The sequence below is a fragment of the Vipera ursinii genome, assembly GCF_947247035.1.
Source record: "Vipera ursinii genome assembly, chromosome: 2".
Lineage (NCBI taxonomy): Eukaryota > Metazoa > Chordata > Lepidosauria > Squamata > Viperidae > Vipera > Vipera ursinii.
Window position 1 is genome coordinate 196,364,574 of NC_139513.1, and position 16,857 is coordinate 196,381,430.

The following is a 16,857-nucleotide window of genomic DNA, read 5'->3' on the forward strand; positions in this document are numbered from 1 at the left end:
TGCTATTCAGCTAATGTGAAGTTTGAGGACAAGGAGAATCCCAGTGCTGGGCATCAGCCTCAAAGGTCACTATTAAATTGCTCATGGTAGGAAATTGATAGCTTAAACTGCAATAGGCTCCCCATTCTTTACGATGGCCTGATTCTGGCAGCTGCTGAAAAATGAAGTGTTGTTAGAGGCAAGATTTAGCACTACGACCTGTGCCAGGGAACCAGTTTTATCAGCAACTAAGGCAATGGACCAGGGCATTAAGGAAATCAGCTAACTGGACAGAACCAGTTTGGTGTAATAGTGAAATCATTGGAACAAGAGTGAAGAGTCCCACGTTCTAATCCACTGGATGACTTTGGGCCACTCAATTCTCTCTCGGCCCAATTTGCTTCATCAAATTATTGTGGGGGGAAAACTAACTCTTGTGCCAGGCGCAGGTACGAGCAGCTACCAAATAACAATATGACTAAAAATCTTTATTGCCTGATTATTTCCTCTTCCTGTGTAACCTCCATCACATCATTACAATCAGTCCCTGTTTTAATTCCTACAGGATGACTAGGGGTTATTTACCCCCATGTTGATCTTCCAATGTTCAATTATGATTACACATAGTCCTAGTGACCACAACTGGGATTGCAACTCTTTCAATAAACATCAGGGTAACTAAGGAGAAAATTGTGTAACTGCAATGGGCTTATAACGTTAATTCCGATTCTGTTGTTAAGCGAACTTCTATGCTAGTTAAGCAAGACATCATGTGACTTTGACTTGCAATTTTACTTCTTTACTTCACTTTCCATTAACTCTGCTTGTTAGAAGCTGGTTGTCAAGCACACAAATGGTGAACAAATGATTGCAGGACACTGACATAGTTGTAAATGTGAGAATTGGTCACAAAGCTAATTTTTTTTCACCATTGTAATTTCAAATGGACATTAAATGAGGCAGTCATTTAAGCAGGAACTATCTGTATGTCTCTCTGACATGATTATTAATGATTAGTAGAGTTTGTTGTTACAAAGCTATAAATGTTTTTAAAATTCCTGGTTATACCACAGACAAAGGATAAAAGAGTAAAAAAATTAGAGAAATCAACCAATCTCTTTCCCCTAACAATAGTTTAATATATACAGAGAACTAATCAATATATTCCTAGTGAATATTGAACAAGTGTGACATTCAGAAAGCAAAAACATTGCATATAATAGAAATGGAAATAGAAACAACACCTGAGAAAGCAGAATTTATACATAGCAAATAAGGCAACATGATTAAAATGGGCATACTAGGCTGCAGTGGACCCAAAACGTTATTTTCTGTGGATTGAAACTGTCACCTAAACAAATGAAGGTCTTCTCCTGAATTAAGAAAGGAAGCAGTCAAAAACTCTTTTCTATCTGATTTTATTACTGTACATCATAACACCATAATTTCAAATAGTCATTAAATGAGGCAATTGGTAAGTAAGAATCACCTGTCTTTTTGTAGCGATGACTAACAATTAGTATTATTAATATCTAGTTTACTTAACCTGACCACTGCTGGTTTAAAAAAAGTGAAATGTTTTCAGAAGAGGATACTTCTGAATCTGCAAAATCAGTCACTTGCGCCTGATATATGTATACTATAGTTTTATAATACAGGTAGTCCTTGAATTACAACAGTTCGTTTAGTGACTGTTCAAAGTTACAATGTAATTGAAGAAAGTGACCTATACCGTTTTTTATACTGCAGCATCCCCAAGGTCAAGTGATCGAAATTCAGATGCTGGCAACTGATTCATGTTTTTGACGGCTACTGTGTCCTGGGGTCATGTGATCACCTTTTGAGACCTTCTGATAAGCCAGGTCAATGGGGGAGGCAGATCCACTTCACAACCATGCTTACTAACATAAGCACTACAGTGACAAACTTAACAACTATGACAAGAAAGGCAGCAAAATGGGGCAAAATTCACTTAACAACTGTTTCACTCATCAGCATAAACTCTGGGCTCAATTGTGGTCATACGTCGAGGGCCACCTGTAATAAATACTAATTGCCATTGTCATGGCACAGTAGTAGTAATAATAATGATAATTATAGCAACATTTGAACACCATCAGCATTTCAAGATCACCATGAGTCATTTGCAAAAGGCAGCTTTATTTGGCACAGCTTATTGAGAAGATACCTTTAACCATCATCAAATAGCATCTGTCTATCCTAGGTCCCAGGGAATGGCTCAATAGGATGATAACAATGCTGACTCCAGCCTAAACATCTGCCTGACTGTGCAACCAAGAATAATAATGATAATCAGTGCTTTTTTTGTAAAAGAAAAAGGTGCCGGAACTCACACATGTCATACAACCCACCTTGCCTACCCTGTGAGGTTCTATCCAAAAAAGGTGCCAGAACTCCGTTCTGAGCGTTCTATGAGAAAAAAAAGCCCTGATTAATGATAATAATTTTAAAGCCTGCTCACTTTTAGAAGCTTAGATTACTCAAAGTATTTCTTATTAGAGCCCTACAGAGAAGAAGAGATAATGAACTCAGCTCCCTGGTGGAAATTAAGAACCTAAGTCAAGCATGAGGATGAGAAAATTTGCATTGGGATAGAATGTTTCTTGGGGGGAAAAAACCCACACATTTTGAATAAGTAAAATGACCATCTTTCTCTCCCCCCCCCTTTTCTCTTTCTCTCTCTGCATTTGCCACAAATGAATTCCAAGGCAAAATATCACACGCTTTAAGCTCTCCCTTGCATGTCTGTCAGCTTTGCTTATTTAATAGATGTCCATAACTGGTCACCTTAGGAGAAAACTTTTCTTCTTCTACATCACATTAATGTAGGAATGCTAAAAGGTTTCAGAAGACGATGGATCCTCCCAGGCTGAAAGGATACTTTGCATGAAGCTTGTTTATGGCTGCTACCCACTGTTGCATGCCTCTGATTTCTTCCCCATCAGAAAGTCTATTATCTGAACTTGGTGTTTTTCATTAGAATGAAACCACCCAACCAAGAGGAAGATTCAAAGGTGTCATTCTGCCATTCTTGCTGCCTTCAATAAATTTCCACACAAACTAAAGCCATGCTTTTACAGCGATCTTCTTGAGACCGGGGTTCATTACTTTATACTGAAAGTGAAAGTTCAAATAATTGATTTTAAAAACTATGGAGGCTACAGCGTAACATACAGTATTTTTGCCTGACTGAGGCTAAACCTAACTCGGTTGCAATGAGTCCATCAGTTGACATCCAATGACTTTGGGTGTTGGAGCATGGCTGCCTTGATGGTGGCACTCAATGAAGCCCCATAGCTGCCTGCTATGGTTGGGTAGAAATCTCCCTCGGCACCACAAATTACGCTTTACCATCGGTACAAGGGAAAGATACATTCAAGACGGGTTCTAGAAGCAAACAGGGAAACCTCTAAATCCACAGCACTACTGACATACCTCCACCAAGGGAAAACAATTGAGCTAGCACTGAAGCAAAATTACTCACAGTGGAAGCAGAAACCAAAATCACAGCACAGAGTTGGAGAAAAGAGACAGTTCCATCCCATTTCCTGCCCAGAAAAGCAAGTATCCATTGCACACCACTGATTTTCGTCTCCCCACAAGATTGTTCTGATAACTTTTTGATAATTCCTGCTGGCCCTCTGATTATATCATGACAAGAAATCAACGTCTGGTATATATACTGGTAATGCCTGAAAAGTTGGCTTTGTTTATACCTGCAAGAAGCTGTATATGGCCCTGAGCCTTTTTGTAAACTCTGGAGACCTCTCTAAGCACGTTGTTAAAAATCTATGGTCAAGCTATTCTCCAAAGCACCTGAAAGCAGGACAAGAAGCAACGGATGGAAACTAGTCAAGGAGAGAAGCAACCTAGAACTAAGGAGAAACTTCCAGACAGTTAGAACAATTAACCAGTAGAACAACCTGCCTCCAGAGGTGGTGAATGCTCCAACACTGGAGGTTTTTAAGAAGAGACTGGACAGCCATTTGCCTGAAATGGTATAGGGTTTCCTGCCTGAGCAGGGGGTTGGACTAGATGACCTCCAAGGTACCTTCCAACTTTATATTATTATTATTATTATTTTCCCCCATTGTGAGAAGGGAAGCCCATGAACAGAAGCCATAAACCAGGGTTAATGCAGCTAACTAAAGAACCCAAATCCTCCAATCTTTGCTCAAGAGCAAAATCTGCTCTGATAAAAACATGCTATAGTTTCACTCACTTCCTTTCAATGTTCAGACAACTGTATTCTCACCCTTAAACCTCCCAAAACCTCGTCATTACGTACCCCAATCTAAAATGAAAATCTTGGAGAACTGATCATTGGTTCACTATAGTACAGTATGTGAACATAGTGCTCATCTGAATAAGATTTTTTAAAAAAAAACACTAGATGCTGGATGTTCATTGGTGGGAATGTAATCCCTCTCTATCCCAGCCCCTCCCCCCTTGTTTAAAGGCTGACACAATTTCAGAATGAAAAGGGGAAAAACTGAGGATCACCTGTGAGAAGGCATGAGATGCACTGAGTCAGACGGGAGACATACTAGAGAACAGACAGCATCTCCTTCAGGACTATGAGTCATTGACGTATATCACACTCTGGGAATTGGCATGGGGTTCTGCTCCCAGAATCACCGCCCCTCTGCTGAAATATTTTGTTCTATTGGAGCAAACGTGGCCTTGACGCTATGATCCTCTTCACAGAGACTAGTCGTTTTATTCTCTTGTTCTGTTATAAAAACCTGTTCTTTACAGCAGAGTTCCCCAACCTTTTTGGCTTTGAAGGACCAGCGGGGGGGGGGGGGGGAGGGAGAGGGCATGGTTCCACGCAAGTGGTGGGCAAGTGCAAGTGCACGCGCAGCTTCACTTGCAAATGGAGCACGTGCGCACACTGCTCGCATGAGTGGAGATGTGCACGCACATGTGCTCGCCTACCACTTCTGCAGCCCGGTTCTGAAAGTCTCAAGGCCTGGTAGTGGACCATGAGCTGGGGTTGGGGACTCCTGCTTTACAGATTTGGGGTTGGCCCAAACACAGCCAATACAAAGGAATAGCATGGATCTGTTGTTATGAACAGAATGGATAGGAAAAAAATTCTAAACTTCACAAAATTTCTAGGTAGAAATATGCGTACAAACTTTGGTGTGAACAAAAGGAAGGAAAATTGAGTTGGATTTATAGTGCATTGGGAGTGACTTGAAAAGCGAGTGGAAATGGTGTGACCCAGTTCAGTATTTAGGGTTCTTGGAGCACATTTGTTCTTGAAGCATGGGTATGCATCATAGAGAGATGATATATTGATTTTTGTCCTCCCGTTAGATCCCATATTGCCCTCATTGCACCATATCTCATATCACCATCAGGAAAATGCAATTATCCCTCTTGCTTTGACTTTGGCAGAGGGACACAGTTTGCTGCTTAAAAGCTTTGTGCCCTTGGATAAGTGGCTTCTGAGAGCATGTAGCTAAGAGGCATGGCTGTTCTTTCTGACGGACAGAATGTGCTTTTCCCTTCCTGTCTCTTCTGCATCAAGGTGAAATATTTGGAACACTGATAATTATCAGGCTGACAGATTTTTCTGCTCAGTTGGAAGGACATGAAAAATACTTTCCCTTTTCAGTATGGAAATAAAAAAGGACGTTAACATTGAAGGTGATCAACTCGGCTTTTGCACGAGACTCGCAGCAGTAGGCCAAAAACAAGGCATTCTGGAGTTTTGCCAGTTCAAATGTCCTCAGATGCACCCCTTCTACTGTTGAGAAAAGGTGACGTCATAAATGACTTTAAAAATCTACCTGTTTCACAGGCAGACAAGGAATCAATGCAGCCAAGGAAATGGCCCACTGAACCTCACCTAAAGCTTCAACTTTCTTTCTCACACCTTCCATCTACTTGTCTCATTTCCTCTCTGATGCCTTGAGCAGGGGAAGGCATCATTTCTCCTGACCTTCTGGTACTTTTATTCCACCCCCAGGTTAAATGTCTTGTTAGTAGGTTAAAACTGCCTGGGAAGATGTTCTGAATACACAGAGTAAAAGAGATGACAATGATGAGGGAGCGGGATAAAGTTGTTTAATATGTTTGTGGATAATTGTGTAAAGAGCTTGTGATTATTGTTAGCCGGGGATGGGAAAGCATGTGGATTTTTGTATGCGGCTGATGTCATCTTTTTGGCTTAGAACCGAAATGATTGGCAACCTTAGGTAGCTCATTTGGTGCAAAAATGTATATGAACAATGTATTCATATATCAAAGATCAAAGCAGCTGTGCTTCAAAGGGAAAATCATATGTAAATATTATCTATAAGTGGTGCAATGCTAGATCAAGTAGGTGAATTTGTGAACCTTGGTGAGATGTTTATTAAAATGGGACAATTCATTCCTCAAAATAAATTGCAAACTACCCATTATTAGTTCTGTTAGCCGGTGCACACTCTTAAATTTCTCTGTTGCTTTATCACCTTCCCTTCCTGTTCCTTTAATTCTTTCAGTGAAGTTGTCATTCGAGTAGACGAGAATCCTGGGTTACTTCTTCATTTAACAAACTTACAGGCAATCTGGGGCTTGAAGCAAAAGAGAAATAAATCTCCCATTTTTTTGTACCATGAGAAATTAGTTCTCTGCAACCAATTTACTTTTTTTTCACTCATTAATTATGAATTATAAACATAATTCAATTATATGTAAAACAGTAAATTAAGCACAGCTTACGAATTTACTATTCATGTCAGATTCTTAATGCTTCCACATTTGCACCCATGTTGAGAACTTAAGACATAAACTAAGCAATTACTAATTTGCCCAATAAATATACAGTACATCTCTTGTTTTTTATGCTATTGAAGTCAAAGAAATTTGCTATTGTGCTAGTCCCCTGCTGCTGTGTAGGAACCCCACTGTCTGAGCAATTCAACTGGCAGTGGAGTGCCCTAGGCTCCTGGTCTTTCAGGATTTCAATCCGACTTGAGGGCAAAGTCAGAATTGGCTCAGGAGTTCATGGCCACTATGGCAACAATGGCCTAGGTCAGGGGTAGGCAACCTTGGCTCTTTTATGACTCGTGGACTTCAACTCCCAGAATTCCTGAGCCAGCAGAGCCTCTATTCCTCTTTGCAGGGCTGCTGTGAGGAATAGGCTTGCCATTTATTGGATAAAATTGCCTGGATTCATTCCAAGTTAGAATCTGGTCTTGAGGTAAGCCCCATGAAGATTACTGAAGCTCAGTCTACCTTGGTAATCTGGGAAGAATTTGGCTTTATTACACCCAATAAATTAGATAGAGTTCTTGTGACCAAAAACTTGGTCATTTGCATATTAACCAATATCTCTCCTGGTTGGCATGTGGTGGCGTTTTGGCAGTGGTCAATCCTGCCTTGAGAGAAAGGGAGTTGTTTCACTGTCCTGGATGGGGTGTCAGTATGTCCCCTCTGTCTCTGAAGCCAATGTTGGACCCAAATATGTAGGACAGGTCAGGCCTGGGCCTGAAAGAGCATTGAACACTCTCTTGTAAATGACCTCTGGTGGGAGTTGAATTGGGATGGTGCATCCATCCTCACTTTTTTTGATTTCTCATCAACCTTCAATACTATTGATCAAGGAATCCTTCAGGACCAGCTTTGGGGGTTGGGAATGGGTTGGGAGTGGATGATACTGTATTGTGTTGATTCTTTTCTCTGGGAATAAATAACAAATTCCAGGGCACTGTATTTGCTACATAACAGAGGTATGAATATTGTCTAGGCACCGTAGGTAAAATCCGTCAAGATGGCGGACGTGCTTGTCCGAGCTCCGTGAGCTCCGTGAGTCCCAGTTTGGAGGTGTCCTTTTGGAGCCCCTCAGGAGCCTTCGGGCTGCCTGGGATGTGGATTGGGGGACGAGGCAGCTAACCTGCGAGCTTTTTCATCTGTCTGCCTTCGTTTGCCTTCTGCCTTCTGCCGCTTGCCGCTTGCCGCTTGTCTTTTTTTTTTTTTTTTTTTTTTTTTTTTTTTTTTTTTTCGGGCCGCCTCTCAGCTGTTCGTCGCCGCCTCCGGCGTTCCCTGCTGTTCTTGCTGTTCTCTGCTGTTCCCTGCTGTGCCGGACCGGTTGGGCTGCTTGCTGCTCTCAGACGGGTTCTGGTCGGCGAGGAGGACGAGGAGGACACTTGCGGGTGCGTTTGGGGTGGCGGTGATGGCGGCGGCGGCGTGGGCGCTGGCGGCGGCAGTTTCTCGGGCTGCGCTCGGTGCGGCGCTCGGTGGCGGCGTTTTTTGCTTCCCCGGGCCGTTTCGGGCCGCCCTTAACATCTTCGGGCTGCCTCTGGTTGCCGAGAGAGACGCCTGTGGGTCCGACTTGGCGGCGGCGATGGCGGCGATGGCGGCGACGGCGTGGGCGTTGGCGTTGCCACTGGTAGCGGCGTCTCCTGGGGCCGCATTCGACGGCAGAGATGGCCTGCATCCGGCGACGACGGCGGCAGCAGTGGACTTGGGCCGTTCTCAACGACCAGCACTAAGCGGTGGCATTCCTGGGGCCTCTTGGCCCGAATGGCAACACTTGACCTGTTTTTGGGCCACCTCGGCGGCATCAGTGTTTTCTGGCCTATTTGGGCCGCTTGTGGAGGCCAGTGACTGGCTGCGATGTTTCTCGGGCTCTCGGCCCCTCCCGCCGGCGGTGGTGCTTTCATCTCACCCCAGACTGCATCAGGCTGCTTTTAGTGACGCTATCGTCCTCGGGCCGTTTTGGCGGCGGAGAGGGCGACTGAGAGTTATCCTAGCAGCGATGATGCTTCCTGTGCTGCCTCGGACCGCTTGTGTTGGCAACGGCGTCTTTGGACCGCTTCAATGGAGCAACAGGCGGTCTTTATACCACCTTTGGACCGCTCTAACGGCAGTGACGCTTTTAGACCATTTCGCCCATTTTGGCCCGTCTACTCTTCTGCCTGAATATATAATTTTGTCTGCCTCCCCCTCTCCCCTTTGGATTTGGTCGGTCCTGGGTATCAGCCATGGTGGGAGAGTGGCTGACTTTTACATCTGCAGCCCCATAGAGGTGGGAGCTCTATGGGGCATGCCTACCCAGAGTATATCTTTGACCATCCCCAGGTACAGAGTTGCAACTTGCCGTGAGAGGGCGGGGGTGACCTGTTTACTGGGGCACCCAGCTAAGTGGCAGTGCAGCTGGGTGTGGATCCAGATATTTTCTTTTCCGGCCTTCGACCCTCCTATGGACTTGATCATCTCCAGGACTACCTATTCTGGACTTGCTGGACTAACATGCGACAATATACTAGCACGGACTTGCTCGCCCTCAGGGGTGCCCCCCTCGCCTGGGTGCGACCCGCCTCTTTAAATTCTAACCTCGATGAAGGGCCCGAGTTCTGGGTCTCTGAGAGATGGCTGGGTAGGGGTAGGGGCCGTCAACATAAATGTAACAAGAGGCCCCTGATTTTGTTTTTATCAAAATTTTTTACGGGGTTGGGGAGGGGGGTGGGTGATAGGGGTTGTTTGGTTTTGGGGGGCGGCCAATCAACCATAGTTCAGGCCAGACTTGGGTCTGACCGCGCGGGGGGAGAACGAGGGGTCGTTGTCTCCGGGGCTCATGAGCGGGTCGTGGGATTACCAATTCCCACGACGGGGAATGGCAGCAGGCGGATAGACAGGGGGCCATATCGTTACCGGGAGCGCCGTCTCCGCTATTTGCAAGCGGTGGGGCGCTCCGACCCTCTGCTTCTTTCCCGAGGTTCCGGGAGCGAGGATGTGCAGCCTCCTGAGCTCCGGCTGGTGTACCTGAATGCCAGGTCCGTGGTCAACAAAGCTCCCCTTATTAGGGATTTAGTTGAGGGTGAGCATGCGGACCTGGCTTGCATCACGGAGACTTGGTTGGGGCCAGAGGGTGGGGTCCCTTTGGTTGATCTTTGCCCACCAGGCTTCCGGGTGCTACACCAGCCTCGAGCTCAGGGTAGGGGTGGGGGAGTGGCGGTGATCGTTAGGGAGACCTTATGTCCGCGGGAGACCACCGTTCCTCAGATAGTCGGGTGTGAGTCTCTCTTTATGAGATTTGGCTCTGGGGCGCAGTTGGGCTTGCTGCTCGTGTACATTTCGCCTAGTCGCGTAGCGGCAGCCCTGCCCGAGCTGCTCGATGTCCTCTCAGGGTTGGTGGTTGAGTTCCCCAAACTTATAGTTTTGGGAGACGTCAACCTACCATCCCTGGGAGGTTCATCTGAGCTTGCTCGGGAGTTCATGGCTTCCATGACGGCCATGGACCTGACGCAGGTAATTTCTGAGCCAACTCATGAGGGAGGCCACACCCTTGACCTGATTTTCTTATCTGGACGGTGGTTGGATGATCTTGGTGGGGGCTTTCCACTTACTATGCCCCTGTCATGGACCGATCATCACCTCCTGCGGCTGGTCTTCCATTTTGCCACCCCTCGCCGTGGAGGTACGGAGCCAATTAGATGGTACCGCCCCAGACGCCTAATGGATCCTGAGAGATTCCAAGCGGCGCTGGGGTCTCCACCTGCCTCCATTGCTCACAGCTCGGCGGATGCCTTAGTGGAAGCCTGGGAAAGGGCAGCCACTGAGGCACTCGACCGGGTTGTACCCTTGCGGCCCCTGACCCGGCGCAGATCCCAGCGAGCTCCATGGTTCTCCGCGGAGCTCCGGGAGATGAAGCGGCGGAAACGGGGCCTAGAGAGCTGCTGGAGGTCCAGCCGATCTGAACCCGACCGATTGCGGTTAAGAACCTATATTAGGTCTTATCTCGCTGCGATGAGGGAGGCGAGGTGTAATTACTTCTCTACCCTCATCGCGTCCGCAGACAATCGCCCGGCCGCCTTGTTTAGGGTGACTCGCTCCCTTCTTAATCAGGAGGTGAGGGAGGATCCCTTGCAGGGTCGTGCCGAGGAGTTTGGTCAACATCTGTTGGATAAAATCGCTCGGATTCGGACCGGTTTGGACTCCAGCTGGGCAGAGTCTGACGATCAGGACACGGGCGGTCTTGTCAATGTTATCTGGGAGGAGTTCGATTCTGTGACCCCTGATGAAGTGGACAGGATTATGGGGAAGCTGAGTTCCACCACATGCTTATTGGACCCGTGCCCTTCTTGGCTGGTTTACGCAGCTAGGGAGAGGACACGAGGCTGGCTCCAGGCGGTTATATCTGCTTCTTTGAGTGAGGGTTATTTCCCCACCGTCTTGAAGGAGGCGGTGGTGAGACCTCTCCTCAAGAAGCCTGCCTTGGACCCAGCTGTATTGAACAACTTCCGTCCAGTCTCCAACCTTCGCTTTCTTGCGAAGGTTGTTGAGAGTGTGGTGGCGCATCAGCTCCCTCTGGTCCTGGATGAAGCGGATTATCTGGACCCTTACCAATCGGGTTTCAGGCCCGGGCACAGCACGGAGACGGCATTGGTCGCTCTGGTGAATGATCTCTGGAGGGCTCGGGATAGGGGGTATTCCTCTGTCCTAGTCCTATTAGACCTCTCGGCGGCTTTTGATACCATCGACCATGGTATCCTGCTGCAGCGTCTCAGGGGATTGGGAGTGGGAGGCACGGTTTTTCAGTGGTTCTCCTCCTATCTCCTGGGACGCTCGCAGTCGGTGTTGGCAGGGGGGCAGAGGTCGACCCCTAGGACTCTCGCTTGTGGAGTTCCTCAGGGGTCGGTCCTCTCGCCTCTCCTGTTCAACATCTATATGAAGCCGCTGGGTGAGATCATTCGTGGTTTTGGAGTTGGGTATCATCAATATGCTGATGATACCCAACTTTTTATTTCGACCCCAAACCACCCCAGTGATGCCCTCGCTGTGATGTCCCGTTGCCTGGAGGCGGTTCGGGTCTGGATGGGGAGGAACAGACTTCAACTCAACCCTGACAAGACTGAGTGGCTGTACATTCCGGCTTCCCGAGACACCTGGGATGTTCCACCTCTTTCTATGGGGGGTGAGCTTTTACCCCCTGTGGATAGGGCTCGCAACTTGGGAGTCCTCCTAGATTCACGACTCACTTTGGAGGATCACATAGTGGCCGTGACTAGGGGGGCTTTTGCCCAGGTTCGCCTGGTGCGCCAGTTGCGGCCCTATCTGGATCGGGAGGCCTTGTGTACGGTCACTCATGCGCTCGTGACCTCTCGCCTAGACTACTGTAACGCTCTCTACATGGGACTTCCCTTGAAGACTACTCGGAGGCTCCAACTGGTACAGAATGCGGCCGCGAGAGTTGTCTTGGGAGTTTCCCGGTACTCCCATGTTACACCTTTGCTCCGTGAGCTGCATTGGTTGCCAGTTGTCTTCCGGGTAAGGTTCAAGGTTTTGGTTATGATCTTTAAGTCCCTACATGGCATGGGTCCGCGATACCTCGAGGACCACCTGCTGCCGGCGTCGACTCCCCTCCGCCCTGTGCGCGCCCACAGAGAGGGCCTCCTCAGGGTGCCTCCTGTCAAGGAATGTCGACTGGTGGCCCCCAGGGGGAGGGCCTTCTCTGTGGGTGCTCCGGCGTTATGGAATCAACTGCCGGTCGAGCTCCGGATGGCATCAGACCTCCGATCCTTCCGTCGCGGGTTGAAGACCCATTTATTTGAACTAGCGGGTCTGGCCTGATGGGGGTACTTGGGTTTTTTATTGGTTTGTTTTAGTATTCTGGTTTTAACTTGGGCATTAATTTAATTATTTTTTAATGTTTGTATTGGTGTTTATATTTATGCCCTGTGAACCGCCCTGAGTCCCTTTGGGAGAAGGGCGGTATAAAAATCTCAATAAATTAAATTAAATTAATTCATCTCTGGTCCTTCATCTGCAAGCCTTGGTAAATATAAGAGGGCTCTATACCAAAGCAACGAACTTTACCCAGGTTGGCTTTCTAAAAAAAAAAATCCTTCAAGGGAAGGACTTGTGTGACAATGACATAGTATTTTTTTATAGTAATAGCATTAAATATTATAATTACAGCAATAAAACCTAATACAGGTTTCTAATAGCTGAAAAGCAGTTAAACAATTTCTGAAAATGATTAGTAAAGGTAGGATGTGAGCTTAGCCTCCTTTCAAAGGCACTGACTGCAATTTGAGCAAGATGGCTATTACCGGTACTTCATCCCCCAGAACTCTAAACCTGCTGGATTGTCTACTATCCAGCAGTCTCCTCGTGAAGATCAACCATCTGGAGTACTTGTGGACAATCTCAAGTCTTCTCCTTGTCTGGAGAGGTTTCAAAGAGCTGGTCTACTAATCGATGCTTCATTCCACTCATAGTTATTGACCCTACTCTTTGCAGAACCATCTTTAATCCAACATTTCTTTCTCCAGAAGTCCCCGATCTTGGAGCATTTTCAGCATAGGACATTTCAGGGTTGATATTGTCCTTCATATTTCATAGCTTTAAGATTTTGATGTTTTTGTGATTAAATGTTCATCTGCTGTGCAGTGCTTTGATGGCTTGGAATAAAAACGCCCATATAACAATAGGAGCGGGTAAAACGGCTAGACAGAACTTGGTTGCTGTTCACCAATGCTGCTGATTCATTGCTTTTTCATAATTAGCTGGAAATAGAATGAAAACCAAAGCTCTACCACAACGCTGGAAATAGTGATGAATGGTTTTCCAATTGTCCCTTGAATACCTTAATTGCCCAATGTCAGTTTCTTTTCCTATGTTCAGGAAATATTGTAACAACTGGGTTTTTCATCCCGCTTTTTTTTTTCATTTTTCATAGCATGTTAGTTCTATTATACATTTAAAAATGAGGGCTGAGAAAAGAAGTGAATAATTAAAGTTCTTTCTAAAGCTCAGAAACAGAGAAGCTAAAATGATCACAAATACCATATGCCTGTGCATATAGACATATGCACAGACACCAGCTATTTGTGATCATTTTAGCTTCCCTGTTTCTCAGCCTTAGAAATAAACCTTTAATTATTCAGTTCTTTTCTCAGCCCTCATTTTTACATCATAGACTCCTACTCTGTGCAACTGCCTTTCACTTTTTAGCATGTAATCCATTGGCAATTCAAAGAGAAGGAACAGATCAAACCTTTAAACAACCATTCTCATGCTTCTTAAAAGTTTACTATAGAATGTCTGTGGTCACATGGATAAAACCAGATTCATTTCTTAGTCTTTGCTAAAGAAATATAAGCAACTCCAGGACTCAGGTTAAAAGAATAGTTTTATTTAAATTAATCCAAGATTAAAAAAACCCACCTCTGTGATCCCCTAAAAAGGAGGAAAACAGAGAAGGGAGTGCTGCTTAAGTGCTTATTTGAGATCTTGAAAAAAGATGAGATCAATATTTCACAAACAAATTAATTTTAAAAGCATATATTTGTTAGCTGAACATACTGAGCTAAAAGAGGAGATCAAAATATTTTGATATTTTAAATATTATATTTAATGCCATTTTTTTTCCAGATAGCTTTAATCACAACATTTTGTTCCCCGCCATGGGACATCCCAGGCAGATTAGAATAGATATGCTAAAAAGAAACAATTTGGATTATAACTTTTATCACTCTTGGCCATCTTTCAAGTCACAAGAAAGGACTTAAACTGGAGATATTTGATATTACTTGCTTTCTCCTACAAGTCTTCCAAATTGTTTTGGTCCCAGTAAATTCTCTTAAAGAAAAAGGAAGATTTGTATATGTATTTGCAACATGTTTAACTACTTACTTAATGTTAGCGTTTCTTGCTGGACAGGCTCTTGCTTTAGTTGCATTCCACTGAATTACTTCTACCTATAAAAGATGCAATAATATGAACATTTTGTACAAAGAAATTAAGAATACAGTGATTTGAAAACTGAGCTTTATAAAAATGTGTATGAACGATGGGTGGTGATTCCAGAGTGTGTCTGAGAGAAAGGTAGCACAGGAGCAGCTCTTTTGAGGCACATCCTCAGAGGCAATAATAAGAACACAGAGAGGAGAGTCATTGGTCATAATCTACAAAGTTGAGAGAGAGAGAAAGAGAGAGAGAGAGAGAGAGAGAGAGAGAGAGAGAGAGAGAGAGAAAGAGAGAGAGAGAGAGAGAGAGAGAACAAATCTCAATGCAACAATTTTGCTGTTAGACGATGCAAGAAAATCCAATTGCTACTACAAGGATCAGAGGCCTGCAGAGAAATTTAAAAGGAATTTTAACCTGCTTCTCATTAAGTATTTGCAAAGAGATTGCATTTTTTTATGATGATGATGTCCAGTATCGGGTTAACATAACTTTATTATCTTTGGCACTGCAAGAATAATCACCCAGGCAGGGCATCTATAGCAAAACAAGATTTTGTTTGATTGATTAAAGGTGTGTTGCAATGCAATAATATAAACTCTGACCTTTATATATTTGCATATGTTATTGAATACAAGTACAAAAGGACACGAGTTTGTGTCATGACGTGATGCACACTTCATCACTTGTTGCTGGCCTGCAGATGCCTGCAGTCATTACTTTAGAGATGGTAGCTTGGTGGGGTGATTATCCTGACAGGAGTAATGAATCTGAACCCAGTTCAAAGAGATACAATTTGTTGTTGTAGTTGTCTGTCTAGTGTGTCTACCATATTTGTATTTTTTTAAAATCTGTGCAACTTTGCATGCCACTCAGAGTCACATATGTAAGATATATAAATTTACAAATAAATGAATAAATATGGAGTTGGGTAAAATAAACACACCTCAATATTTTTCAAGGTAGCACTTTCCACACCACTGAGGAAGTCAAGCTGAAGAAAAAGGAGGATTATTGATTTCTGCCAGATTTCATTTTTCATTTTTACACAGTGGAGAAAATGTTTATTTACACAGTTTTGCCCATATAAATTGTCAAGCTTTACTTTCAAAAATAGAGCTGATCTGAAGAGAGATATAGGGCAGAATTTAGTGAATGTAATATAGGACCCAAACAAAGTCTGGTTTGGTTTCTCAGATGAACAAAATATTGACTGATTAGCAACTTACTACTGTAAAGGCATCCTAAAGAGCCTTGAAATCTGTACACATCTCAGTAGCAATCAATTGTCATAGCAGGTCAATAAGTAATGATATGGTCTGTTTCCCACTACTACTATTCCTATGGGATGTAATGATACATCCTGTCTGTCTATTTAGTACCAGTCTTCTCCTGGATCAAAGGATGGGCTTTTTCTAGCACTTACCATGTTATTCAGGGTCAATGGAAGGCAGTTAGAATGGGAAGGGTTAGACGATGCATACACAGCTAGACAGTTTCTTCTAAAGCGATACTTTACTATACATAATGGATGAACATCACCTGAATAGTCCAATAACAAACATCACTGATGAAAAGTAAAGCAAACTGACTAAATATCCTGCCTCCTTTGGGCAGGGTTAGAGGAGACTGTAGTGCAGAAATACAATCAACCCCTATGTATCAGAGTCTTCAAGGGGGAAAGAAAATAAACAAATTTAAACACAAGGAACCTGGTGAAGCTTGAAAGGGTTTAATTATTTTGATGAATGAGGGAAAGAGATGTTCTGTGGGAACTTGCTGCACCAACAGAATTTCCTTTTAATGTGACAGGCACTGTTATGCTGGCTGTATGTGTGTATGTGAGGGAGAATTTACAGTGCACAAGCGGAAGAGTGGGAAAAAGGTTGCGGGGTTGTGATAGTGGTGGAGGAGAGAACAGGGTGCAGATGAATTGGAACCCTGGATACTCAGTTACAGATTTTTGTTAAAAAAAATGGTCCTAAAAGTCTTTTATACAAGACTTTAATGAAGAGAAGGACTAGGGGTGACATGATAGCAGTGTTCCATATCTAAAGTGTTATATAAGTATTGGGGCTTAAGAGAACACCATGAGCGCTGGCATAACAGATACCACCAGGTGGCGCTGAATTGAAACTGTTGTGGCCGGGATCAGTTTTTGGCGGGAAACAG